A 13,756-nucleotide genomic window follows, 5' to 3' on the forward strand; every position below is an offset into this window, starting at 1 on the left:
GGATTCTTCCTTCAGCTAAAACATGCATGTGGAACCCAGAGTATGTTCCACCGTGTGATCGGGAAACGTGTTCAAATGTGTCTCAGGTTTCGTCCCCTGGTACTCGGGTACAACATTCCAGACGCTTTACTAACACTCTCCCCACTTGGAGAGTCAGTGCCTTTAACCTCCTGTTTGGCCCAGTTTGCAATTTCTGCGAAAAATGAACAGGAATAGGGAGAACCAATGAGAGACTAGCTGGAGGTGTCTGGACGGGCAAATTTAACTCTCATTTCCCACCAGGAAGAGGAATTAACCAAAGGCTCAGCGTGCCATGCCAGAAGCACACTAGGGCCTGAAGCAAGGCTGCGGTGTTGAGGCCAGCTCACAAGAAAGCGAGTTGAAGAAAGGAGCTCAGGGGCAGTGTCATTCACAAACCTGCAGGGTTATAAATAACAGCTATCGTCCAAAAATATATTGAAGTAAGGCTGCCAAGAGGATTTGAAAGCGGGGCAGAATTGCAGGAAACCGATTTCAGGAGGTAGACTGGAATTGCATGTAAAGCATAGGAAAAGAGGCAGAACGTCCACAATGATGCACTCGGCCAAAAAGGGCGTATGCGTTTTTTCCTGAATATATTCAGGAAAAAACGCATACGCCCTTTTTGGCCAACCAAGCAAGCGTGCAAAGGAAGTCTGCACTACAATGAAGTGTCACGGCCTCCCGGTCAAAAGGGCCATTTGAAAAAAGTGTAAAATCCAGAAAGGCAGGACAGGCCTGGAGAACTGGGAGCCTTGTTATGCTGATGGGCGGGATGTAAATTGCCAACAGCCACTCTGGAGAAGTGTATGGTGTTTCCTGAAACATCTACAAAACAAAGCAACAGATCCTAGGGCACTTCCACTTATGGTCCTATAGCTTAGGGAACTTAAAATCAAAAAGACACAGCCACCCAAATTTGAGACGTATCTGTTTACAAGAACCTCGTTTACGGTACAAGTTCAATATCGCATAAAACGAAAAATGGATAAAGAAGTTGTGGTACTTACGTACAATGCAATATCACTCAGCAATGAAATCTATGTCATCAGGCCCGTAACAGCATAATGAGTGGATTCAGGTACGATGATTCTAAGTGAAATAAGTCACACAGAAAAAGAAACTTCATAAGATATCACTACTACACGGAATGTAAACTTGGCTACACAGGAACTGAATTACAAAACAGAAAAGGGTCTCAAATGTAGAAAACCAACTTATGCTTGCTTAAGGGGAAAGGTGAGTTGGGGTGCTGCATAAAACCAGAGATTGAAATTAGCACAGATACCATTCCATAAGCCAAATATGTAATAGACAAGAGGTACTCCTTGCTCAACGAAGTGGACTCAACACCCCATATTAAACGCCTAAGAATATACCTGACTAGTAAGAATCTTAAATCCTATGGATTTATATGTCTCCGAAAGAGAATCAAGCGTGTGTACAGCGGCATAAATGCAGCAGTGATAGGATTGGTGAGGTTCGGTGAGCAAATGCAGACCCTTTGAAGTCATATTGCATGGTACCCATTGCAGGGGTCTCAACTCTCCAGGTTTAAGGGATTCTTCCTTCAGCTAAAACATGCATGTGGAACCCAGAGTATCATCCACGATGTGATCAGGAAACGTGTTCAAATGTGTCTCAGTTTTCGTCTCCTGGTACTCGGGTGCAACATTCCACACGCTTTACTAACACTCTCCTCACTTGGAGAGTCAGTGCCTTTAAACTCCTGTTTGGCCCAGTTTTGCAATTTCTGTGGAAAATGAACAGGAATAGGGAGAAGCAATGAGAGACTAGCTGGAGGTGTCTGGACGGCCATATTTAACTCTCATTTCCCACCAGGAAGAGGAATTAACCAAAGGCTCAGCATGCCATGCCGGAACCACACTGGGGCCTGAAGCAATCCTGCGGTGTTGCGGCCAGCTCACAAGAAAGCGAGTTGAAGAAAGGAGCTTAGGGGCACCGTCATTCACAAACCTGCAGAGTTATAAATGACAGCTATCGTCCAAAAATATATTGAAGTAAGGCTGCCAAGAGGACTTGAAAGCGGGGCAGAATTGCAGGAAACCGATTTCAGGAGGTAGACTGGAATTGCATGTAAAGCATAGGAAAAGAGGCAGAACGTCCACAATGATGCACTTGGCCAAAAAGGGCGTATGCGTTTTTTCCTGAATATATTGAGGAAAAAACGCATACGCCCTTTTTGGCCAACCAAGCAAGCTTGCAAAGGAAATCTGCACTACAATGAAGTCTCACTGCCCCCCGGTCAAAAGGGCCATCTGAAAAAAGTGTACAATCCAGAAAGGCAGGACAAGCCATGGAGAACTGGGAGCCTTGTTATGCTCATGGTTGGGATGTAAATTGCCAACAGCCACTCTGGAGAAGTGTATGGTGTTTCCTGAAACATCTACAAAACAAAGCAACAGAGCCTAGGGCACTTCCACTTATGGTCCTATAGCATAGGGAAATTAAAATCAAAAAGACACAGCCACCCCAACGTTTGGGACTGCTCTGTTTACAAGAACCTCGATAACGGTACAAGTTCAATATCACAGAAAGCGAAAAATGGATAAAGAAGTTGTGGTACTTACGTACAATGCAATATCACTCAGCAATGAAATCTACGTCACCAGGCCCGTAGCAGCATAATGAGTGGATTCAGGTACGATGATTCTAAGTGAAATAAGTCACACAGAAAAAGAAACATCATAAGATATCTCTACCACATGGAATGTAAACTTGGCTACACAGGAACTGAATTACAAAACAGAACAGGGTCTCAAATGTAGAAAACCGACTTATGCTTGCTTAAGGGGAAAGGTGAGTTGGGGTGCTGCATAAAACCAGAGATTGAAATTAGCACAGATACCGTTCCATAAGCCAAATATGTAATAGACAAGAGCTACTCCTTGCTCAACGAAGTGGACTCTACACCCCATATTAAACGCCTAAGAATATACCTGACTAGTAAGAATCTTAAAACCTATGGATTTATATGTCTCCGAAAGAGAATCAAGAGTGTGTACAGCGGCATAAACGCAGCAGTGATAGGATTGGTGAGGATCGGTGAGCAAATGCAGACCCTTTGAAGTCATATTGCATGGTACCCATTCCATGGATCTCAACTCTCCAGGTTTAAGGGATTCTTCCTTCAGCTAAAACATGCATGTGGAACCCAGAGTATCATCCACCGTGTGATCGGGAAACGTGTTCAAATGTGCCAGTTTTCGTCCCCTGGTACTCGGGTGCAACATTCCAGACGCTTTACTAACACTCTCCCCACTTGGAGAGTCAGTGCCTTTAACCTCCTGTTTGGCCCAGTTTGCAATTTCTGCGGAAGATGAACAGGAATAGGGAGAACCAATGAGAGACTAGCTGGAGGTGTCTGGACGGGCAAATTTAACTCTCATTTCCCACCAGGAAGAGGAATTAACCAAAGGCTCAGCATGCCATGCCGGAACCACACTAGGGCCTGAAGCAATCCTGCGGTGTTGCGGCCAGCTCACAAGAAAGCGAGTTGAAGAAAGGAGCTCAGGGGCACTGTCATTCACGAACCTGCAGAGTTATAAATGACAGCTATCGTCCAAAAATATATTGAAGTAAGGCTGCCAAGAGGACTTGAAAGCGGGGCAGAATTGCAGGAAACCGATTTCAGGAGGTAGACTGGAATTGCATGTAAAGCATAGCAAAAGAGGCAGAACGTCCACAATGATGCACTTGGCCAAAAAGGGAGTATGCGTTTTTTCCTGAATATATTCAGGAAAAAACGCATACGCCCTTTTTGGCCAACCAAGCAAGCGTGCAAAGGAATACTGCACTACAATGGAGTGTCACTGCCCCCCGGTCAAAGGGCCATCTGAAAAAAGTGTAAAATCTAGAAAGGCAGGACAGGCCATGGAGAACTGGGAGCCTTGTTATGCTGATGGACGGGATGTAAATTGCCAACAGCCACTCTGGAGAAGTGTATGGTGTTTCCTGAAACATCTAAAAAACAAAGCAACAGAGCCTAGGGCACTTCCACTTATGGTCCTATAGCTTAGGGAAATTAAAATCTAAAACACACAGCCACCCCAAAGTTTGGGACGGCTCTGTTTACAAGAACCTCGTTTATGGTACAAGTTCAATATCACAGAAAGCGAAAAATGGATAAAGAAGTTGTGGTACTTACGTACAATGCAATATCACTCAGCAATGAAATCTATGTCATCAGGCCCGTAGCAGCATAATGAGTGGATTCAGGTACGATGATTCTAAGTGAAATAAGTCACAGAGAAAAAGAAACATCATAAGATATCACTACTACGTGGAATGTAAACTTGGCTACACAGGAACTGAATTACAATACAGAACAGGGTCTCAAATGTAGAAAACCAACTTATGCTTCCTTAAGGGATAAGGTGAGTTGGGGTGCTGCATAAAACCAGAGATTGAAATTAGCACAGATACCGTTCCATAAGCCAAATATGTAATAGACAAGAACTACTCCTTGCTCAACGAAGTGGACTCAACACCCCATATTAAACGCCTAAGAATATACCTGACTAGTAAGAATCTTAAAACCTATGGATTTATATGTCTCCGAAAGAGAATCAAGCGTGTGTACAGCGGCATAAACACAGCAGTGATAGGATTGGTGAGCATCGGTGAGCAAATGCAGACCCTTTGAAGTCAAATTGCATGGTACCCATTCCATGGGTCTCAACTCTCAAGGTTTAAGGGATTCTTCCTTCAGCTAAAACATGCATGTGGTAGCCAGAGTATGATCCACCGGGTGATCTGGAAACGTGTTCAAATGTGTCTCAGTTTTCGTCCCCCGGTACTCGGGTGCAACATTCCAGACGCTTTACTAACACTCTCCCCACTTGGAGAGTCAGTGCCTTTAACCTCCTGTTTGGCCCAGTTTGCAATTTCTGCGGAAAATGAACAGGAATAGGGAGAACCAATGAGAGACTAGCTGGAGGTGTCTGGACGGGGAAATTTAACTCTCATTTCCCACCAGGAAGAGGAATTAACCAAAGGCTCAGTGTGCCATGCCAGAAACACACTAGGGCCTGAAGAAATCCTGCGCTGTTGCGGCCAGCTCACAAGACAGCGAGTTGAAGAAAGGAGCTCAGGGGCACTGTAATTCACAAACCTGCAGAGTTATAAATGACAGCTATCGTCCAAAAATGTATTGAAGTAAGGCTGCCAAGAGGACTTGAAAGCGGGGCAGAATTGCAGGAAACCGATTTCAGGAGGTAGACTGGAATTGCATGTAAAGCATAGGAAAAGAGGCAGAATGTCCACAATGATGCACTTGGCCAAAAAGGGCGTATGCGTTTTTTCCTGAATATATTCAGGAAAAAACGCATACGCCCTTTTTGGCTAACCAAGCAAGCTTGCAAAGGAAATCTGCACTACAATGAAGTCTCACTACCCCCGGGTCAAAAGGGCCATCTGAAAAAAGTATAAAATCCAGAAAGACAGGACAGGCCATGGAGAACTGGGAGCCTTGTTATGCTGATGGGCGGGATGTAAATTGCCAACAGCCACTCTGGAGAAGTGTATGGTGTTTCCTGAAACATCTAAAAAACAAAGCAACAGAGCCTAGGGCACTTCCACTTATGGTCCTATAGCTTAGGGAAATTAAAATCAAAAAGACACAGCCACCCCAAAATTTGGGACAGCTCTGTTTACAAGAACCTAGTTTACGGTACAAGTTTAATATCACAGAAAGTGAAAAATGGATAAAGAAGTTGTGGTACTTAGCTACAATGTAATATCACTCAGCAATGAAATCTATGTCATCAGGCCCATAGCAGCATAACGAGTGGATTCAGGTACGATGATTCTAAGTGAAATAAGTCACACAGAAAAAGAAACATCATAAGATATCACTACAACACGGAATGTAAACTTGGCTACACAGGAACTGAATTACAAAACAGAACAGGGTCTCAAATGTAGAAAACCAACTTATGCTTGCTTAAGGGGAAAGGTGAGTTGGGGTGCTGCATAAAACCAGACATTGAAATTAGCACAGATACCGTTCCATAAGCCAAATATGTAATAGAAAAGAGCTACACCTTGCTCAACGAAGTTGACTCAACACTCCATATTGAACGCCTAAGAATATACCTGACTAGTAAGAATCTTAAATCCTATGGATTTATATGTCTCCGAAAGAGAATCAAGCATTTGTACAGCGGCATAAACGCAGCAGTGATAGGATTGGTGAGGATCGGTGAGCAAATGCAGACCCTTTGAAGTCATATTGCATGGTACCCATTGCATGGGTCTCAACTGTCCAGGTTTAAGAGATTCTTCCTTCAGCTAAAACATGCATGTGGAACCCAGAGTATGATCCACCGTGTGATCGGGAAACGTGTTAAAATGTGACTCAGATTTCATGCCCTGGTACTCGGGTGCAACATTCCAGACGCTTTACTAACACTCTCCCCACTTGGAGAGTCAGTGCCTTTAAACTCCTGTTGACCCAGTTTGCAATTTCTCTGGAAAATGAACAGGAATAGGGAGAACCAATGAGAGACTAGCTGGAGGTGTCTGGACGGGCAAATTTAACTCTCATTTCCCACCAGGAAGAGGAATTAACCAAAGGCTCAGCGTGCCATGCTGGAACCACACTAGGGCCTGACGCAATGCTGCGGTGTTGCGGCCAGCTCACAAGAAAGCGAGTTGAAGAAAGGAGCTCAGGGGCACTGTCATTCACATACCTGCAGAGTTATAAATGACAGCTATCGTCCAAAAATATATTGAAGTAAGGCTGCCAAGAGGACTTGAAAGCGGGGCAGAATTGCAGGAAACCGATTTCAGGAGGTAGACTGGAATTGCATGTAAAACATAGGAAAAGAGGCAGAACGTCCACAATGATGCACTTGGCCAAAAAGGGCATATGCGTTTTTTCCTGAATATATTCAGGAATAAACGCATACGCCCTTTTTGGCCAACCAAGCAAGCTTGCAAAGGAAATCTGCACTACAATGAAGTCTCACTGCCCCCCGGTCAAAAGGGCCATCTGAAAAAAGTGTAAAATCCAGAAAGGCAGGACAGGCCATGGAGAACTGGGAGCCTTGTTATGCTGATGGGCGGGATGTAAATTGCCAACAGTCACTCTGGAGAAGTGTATGGTGTTTCCTGAAACATCTAAAAAACAAGGCAACAGAGCCTAGGGCACTTCCACTTATGGTCCTATAGCTTAGGGAAATTAAAATCTAAAACACACAACCACCCCAATCTTTGGGACAGCTCTGTTTACAAGAACCTCGTTTACGGTACAAGTTCAATATCACAGAAAGCGCAAAATGGATAAAGAAGTTGTAGTACTTACGTACAATGCAATATCACTCAGCAATGAAATCTATGTCATCAGGCCCGTAGCAGCATAATGAGTGGATTCAGGTACGATGATTCTAAGTGAAATAAGTCACACAGAAAAACAAACATCATAAGATATCACTACTACAAGGAATGTAAACTTGGCTACACAGGAACTGAATTACAAAACAGAACAGGGTCTCAAATGTAGAAAACCAACTTATGCTTGCTTAAGGCGAAAGGTGAGTTGGGGTGCTGCATAAAACCAGAGATTGAAATTAGAACAGATACCGTTCCATAAGCCAAATATTTAATAGACAAGAGCTACTCCTTGCTCAACAAAGTGGACTCTACACCCCATATTAAACGCGTAAGAATATACCTGACTAGTAAGAATATTAAAACCTATTGATTTATATGTCTCAGAAAGAGAATCAAGCGTGTGTACAGTGGCATAAATGCAGCAGTGCTAGGATTGGTGAGGTTCGGTGAGCAAATGCAGACCCTTTGAAGTCATATTGCATGGTACCCATTGCAGGGGTCTCAACTCTCCAGGTTTAAGGGATTCTTCCTTCAGCTAAAACATGCATGTGGAACCCAGAGTATGATCCACCATGTGATCGGGAAACGTGTTCAAATGTGTCTCAGTTTTCGTCCCCTGGTACTCGGGTGCAACATTCCAGACGCTTTACTAACACTCTCCCCACTTGGAGAGTCAGTGCCTTTAACCTCCTGTTTGGCCCAGTTTGCAATTTCTGCGGAAAATGAACAGGAATAGGGAGAACCAATGAGAGACTAGCTGGAGGTGTCTGGACGGGCAAATTTAACTCTCATTTCCCACCAGGAAGAGGAATTAACCAAAGGCTCAGCGTGCCATGCCGGAACAACACTAGGGCCTGAAGCAATGGTGCGGTGTTGCGCCCAGCTCACAAGAAAGCGAGTTGAAGAAAGGAGCTCAGGGGCACTGTCATTCACAAACCTGCAGAGTTATAAATGACAGCTATCGTCCAAAAATATATTGAAGTAAGGCTGCCAAGAGGACTTGAAAGCGGGGCAGAATTGCAGGAAACCGATTTCAGGAGGTAGACTGGAATTGCATGTAAAGCATAGGAAAAGAGGCAGAACGTCCACAATGATGCACTTGGCCAAAAAGGGCGTATGCGTTTTTTCCTGAATATATTCAGGAAAAAACGCATACGCCCTTTTTGGCCAACCAAGCAAGCTTGCAAAGGAAATCTGCACTACAATGAAGTCTCACAGCCCCCCGGTCAAAAGGGCCATCTGAAAAAAGTGTAAAATCCAGAAAGGCAGGACAGGCCATGGAGAACTGGGAGCCTTGTTATGCTCATGGGCGGGATGTAAATTGCCAACAGCAACTCTGGAGAAGTGTATAGTGTTTCCTGAAACATCTAAAAAACAAAGCAACAGAGCCTAGGGCACTTCCACTTATGGTCCTATAGCTTAGGGAAATTAAAATCAAAAAGACACAGCCACCCCAAAGTTTGGGACGGCTCTGTTTACAAGAACCTTCTTTACAGTACAAGTTCAAAATCACAGAAAGTGAAAAATGGATAAAGAAGTTGTGGTACATACGTATAATGCAATATCACTCAGCAATGAAATCTATGTCATCAGGCCCATAGCAGCATAATGAGTGGATTCAGGTACGATGATTCTAAGTGAAATAAGTCACACAGAAAAAGAAACATCATAAGATATCACTACTACACGGAATGTAAACTTGGCTACACAGGAACTGAATTACAAAACAGAACAGGGTCTCAAATGTAGAAAACCAACTTATGCTTGCTTAAGGGGAAAGGTGAGTTGGGGTGCTGCATAAAACCACAGATTGAAATTAGCACAGATACCGTTCCATAAGCCAAATATGTAATAGACAAGAGCTACTCCTTGCTCAACGAAGTGGACTCTACACCCCATATTAAACGCCTAAGAATATACCTGACTAGGAAGAATCTTAAAACCTATGGATTTATATGTCTCCGAAAGAGAATCAAGCGTGTGTACAGCGGCATAAACGCAGCAGTGATAGGATTGGTGAGGTTCGGTGGACAAATGCAGACCCTTTGAAGTCATATTGCATGGTACCCATTCCATGGGTCTCAACTCTCCAGGTTTAAGGGATTCTTCCTTCAGCTAAAACATGCATGTGGAACCCAGAGTATGATCCACCGTGTGATCGGGAAACGTGTTCAATTGTGTCAGTTTTCGTCCCCTGGTACTCGGGTGCAACATTCCAGATGCTTTACTAACACTCTCCCCACTTGGAGAGTCAGTGCCTTTAACCTCCTGTTTGGCCCAGTTTGCAATTTCTGCGGAAAATGAACAGGAATAGGGAGAACCAATGAGAGACTAGCTGGAGGTGTCTGGATGGGCAAATTTAACTCTCATTTCCCGCCAGGAAGAGGAATTAACCAAAGGCTCAGCGTGCCATGCCGGACCCACACTAGGGCCTGAAGCAATCCTGCGGTGTTGCGGCCAGCTCACAAGAAAGCGAGTTGAAGAATGGAGCTCAGGGGCACTGTCATTCACAAACCTGCAGAGTTATAAATGACAGCTATCGTCCAAAAATATATTGAAGTAAGGCTGCCAAGAGGACTTGAAAGCGGGGCAGAATTGCAGGAAACCGATTTCAGGAGGTAGACTGGAATTGCATGTAAAGCATAGGAAAAGAGGCAGAACGTCCACAATGATGCACTTGGCCAAAAAGGGCGTATGCGTTTTTTCCTGAATATATTCAGGAAAAAACGCATACGCCCTTTTTGGCCAACCAAGCAAGCTTGCAAAGGAAATCTGCACTACAATGAAGTCTCACTGTCCCCTGGTCAAAATGGCCATCTGAAAAAAGTGTAAAATCCAGAAAGGCAGGACAGGCCATGGAGAACTGGGAGCCTTGTTATGCTCATGGGCGGGATGTAAATTGCCCACAGGCACTCTGGAGAAGTGTATGGTGTTTCCTGAAACATCTAAAAAACAAAGCAACAGAGCCTAGGGCACTTCCACTTATGGTCCTATAGCTTAGGGAAATTAAAATCAAAAAGACACAACCACCCAAATGTTTGGGACAGCTCTGTTTACAAGAACCTCATTTACGGTCCAAGTTCAATATCACAGAAAGCGCAAAATGGATAAAGAAGTTGTGGTACTTACGTACAATGCAATATCACTCAGCAATGAAATCTATGTCATCAGGCCCGTAGCAGCATAATGAGTGGATTCAGGTACGATGATTCTAAGTGAAATAAGTCACACAGAAAAAGAAACATCATAAGATATCTCTACCACATGGAATGTAAACTTGGCTACACAGGAACTGAATTACAAAACAGAACAGGGTCTCAAATGTAGAAAACCGACTTATGCTTGCTTAACGGGAAAGGTGAGTTGGGGTGCTGCATAAAACCAGAGATTGAAATTAGCACAGATACCGTTCCATAAGCCAAATATGTAATAGACAAGAGCTACTCCTTGATCAACGAAGTGGACTCTACACCCCATATTAAACGCCTAAGAATATACCTGACTAGGAAGAATCTTAAAACCTATGGATTTATATGTCTCCGAAAGAGAATCAAGCGTGTGTACAGCGGCATAAACGCAGCAGTGATATTATTGGTGAGGTTCGGTGGACAAATGCAGACCCTTTGAAGTCATATTGCATGGTACCCACTCCATGGGTCTCAACTCTCCAGGTTTAAGGGATTCTTCCTTCAGCTAAAACATGCATGTGGAACCCACAGTATGATCCACCGTGTGATCGGGAAACGTGTTCAATTGTGTCAGTTTTCGTCCCCTGGTACTCGGGTGCAACATTCCAGATGCTTTACTAACACTCTCCCCACTTGGAGAGTCAGTGCCTTTAACCTCCTGTTTGGCCCAGTTTGCAATTTCTGCGGAAAATGAACAGGAATAGGGAGAAACAATGAGAGACTAGCTGGAGGTGTCTGGACGGGCAAATTTAACTCTCATTTCCCACCAGGAAGAGGAATTAACCAAAGGCTCAGCGTGCCATGCCGGAACCACACTAGGGCCTGAAGCAATCCTGCGGTGTTGCGGCCAGCTCACAAGAAAGCGAGTTGAAGAAAGGAGCTCAGGGGCACTGTCATTCACAAAGCTGCAGAGTTATAAATGACAGCTATCGTCCAAAAATATATTGAAGTAAGGCTGCCAAGAGGACTTGAAAGCGGGGCAGAATTGCAGGAAACCGATTTCAGGAGGTAGACTGGAATTGCATGTAAAGCATAGGAAAAGAGGCAGAACGTCCACAATGATGCACTTGGCCAAAAAGGGCGTATGCGTTTTTTCCTGAATATATTCAGGAAAAAACGCATACGCCCTTTTTGGCCAACCAAGCAAGCTTGCAAAGGAAATCTGCACTACAATGAAGTCTCACAGCCCCCCGGTCAAAAGGGCCATCTGAAAAAAGTGTAAAATCCAGAAAGGCAGGACAGGCCATGGAGAACTGGGAGCCTTGTTATGCTCATGGGCGTGATGTAAATTGCCAACAGCCACTCTGGAGAAGTGTATGGTGTTTCCTGAAACATCTAAAAAACAAAGCAACAGAGCCTAGGGCACTTCCACTTATGGTCCTATAGCTTAGGGAAATTAAAATCAAAAAGACACAGCCACCCCAAAGTTTGGGACGGCTCTGTTTACAAGAACCTTCTTTACAGTACAAGTTCAAAATCACAGAAAGTGAAAAATGGATAAAGAAGTTGTGGTACATACGTATAATGCAATATCACTCAGCAATGAAATCTATGTCATCAGGCCCATAGCAGCATAATGAGTGGATTCAGGTACGATGATTCTAAGTGAAATAAGTCACACAGAAAAAGAAACATCATAAGATATCACTACTACACGGAATGTAAACTTGGCTACACAGGAACTGAATTACAAAACAGAACAGGGTCTCCAATGTAGAAAACCAACTTATGCTTGCTTAAGGGGAAAGGTGAGTTGGGGTGCTGCATAAAACCAGAGATTGAAATTAGCACAGATACCGTTCCATAAGCCAAATATGTAATAGACAAGAGCTACTCCTTGCTCAACGAAGTGGACTCTACACCCCATATTAAACGCCTAAGAATATACCTGACTAGGAAGAATCTTAAAACCTATGGATTTATATGTCTCCGAAAGAGAATCAAGCGTGTGTACAGTGGCATAAACGCAGCAGTGATAGGATTGGTGAGGTTCGGTGGACAAATGCAGACCCTTTGAAGTCATATTCCATGGTACCCATTCCATGGGTCTCAACTCTCCAGGTTTAAGGGATTCTTCCTTCAGCTAAAACATGCATGTGGAACCCAGAATATGATCCACCGTGTGATCGGGAAACGTGTTCAATTGTGTCAGTTTTCGTCCCCTGGTACTCGGGTGCAACATTCCAGATGCTTTACTAACACTCTCCCCACTTGGAGAGTCAGTGCCTTTAACCTCCTGTTTGGCCCAGTTTGCAATTTCTGCGGAAAATGAACAGGAATAGGGAGAACCAATGAGAGACTAGCTGGAGGTGTCTGGACGGGCAAATTTAACTCTCATTTCCCACCAGGAAGAGGAATTAACCAAAGGCTCAGCGTGCCATGCCGGAACCACACTAGGGCCTGAAGCAAGGCTGCGGTGTTGCGGCCAGCTCACAAGAAAGCGAGTTGAAGAAAGGAGCTCAGGGGCACTGTCATTCACAAACCTGCAGAGTTATAAATGACAGCTATCGTCCAAAAATATATTGAAGTAAGGCTGCCAAGAGGACTTGAAAGCGGGGCAGAATTGCAGGAAACCGATTTCAGGAGGTAGACTGGAATTGCATGTAAAGCATAGGAAAAGAGGCAGAACGTCCACAATGATGCACTTGGCCAAAAAGGGCGTATGCGTTTTTTCCTGAATACATTCAGGAAAAAACGCATACGCCCTTTTTGGCCAACCAAGCAAGCTTGCAAAGGAAATCTGCACTACAATGAAGTCTCACTGTCCCCTGGTCAAAAGGGCCATCTGAAAAAAGTGTAAAATCCAGAAAGGCAGGACAGGCCATGGAGAACTGGGAGAATTGTTATGCTGATGGGCGGGATGTAAATTGCCAACAGGCACTCTGGAGAAGTGTATGGTGTTTCCTGAAACATCTAAAAAACAAAGCAACAGAGCCTAGGGCACTTCCACTTATGGTCCTATAGCTTAGGGAAATTAAAATCAAAAAGACACAACCACCCAAATGTTTGGGACAGCTCTGTTTACAAGAACCTCGTTTACGGTACAAGTTCAATATCACAGAAAGCGAAAAATGGATCAAGAAGTTGTGGTACTTACGTACAATGCAATATCACTCAGCAATGAAATCTATGTCATCAGGCCCGTAGCAGCATAATGAGTGGATTCAGGTACGATGATTCTAAGTGAAATAAGT

This window comes from Pseudorca crassidens, chromosome 4 (assembly GCF_039906515.1).
Source record: "Pseudorca crassidens isolate mPseCra1 chromosome 4, mPseCra1.hap1, whole genome shotgun sequence".
NCBI lineage: Eukaryota > Metazoa > Chordata > Mammalia > Artiodactyla > Delphinidae > Pseudorca > Pseudorca crassidens.